This window comes from Penaeus monodon, chromosome 21 (genome assembly GCF_015228065.2).
Source record: "Penaeus monodon isolate SGIC_2016 chromosome 21, NSTDA_Pmon_1, whole genome shotgun sequence".
Classification (NCBI taxonomy): domain Eukaryota; kingdom Metazoa; phylum Arthropoda; class Malacostraca; order Decapoda; family Penaeidae; genus Penaeus; species Penaeus monodon.
The window spans coordinates 12,170,861-12,171,331 of NC_051406.1; positions in this window are offsets into that span (position 1 = coordinate 12,170,861).

The window sequence follows — 471 nt, forward strand, 5'->3', positions numbered from 1 at the left end:
TCAATGCTTCGGTCGCTAAGAGAGCAAGGCTTTGGAAGAGTAGGTAACAACGCGCAGTCTTGCGTGGGTGCCTGCTCTCGTGTATGACTGTGCCTCTTCCAGGCAGTGAACCAATCAATACAACATTTGTACACACTGTGGAGATATACAAATGTCTGTGTGATACAACATCACCTCAGTACAATACTCTCCATGGTAGAATTATAAAAAAAATATTGTTTGTGAGGGGGAAAAAATTAACAAACATTTTCAGGGTGGTAGAGCAAGTTTTTTCTACTTTATTCCTCCAAGTGACAAAGAGATAATTGTCACAAGATTACTTAGGACTCTGGACAAAAATAACATCGTCACCCTCCCATAATGCCATTTTGTGAACCAAGTGACACGCGCCACTGTAACCTTGGCTTGAAGTAACTTGCCACTTGCCACGTGCGACGTGTAACCTTGGTGTGAAAGCGGCCTAATTAGACT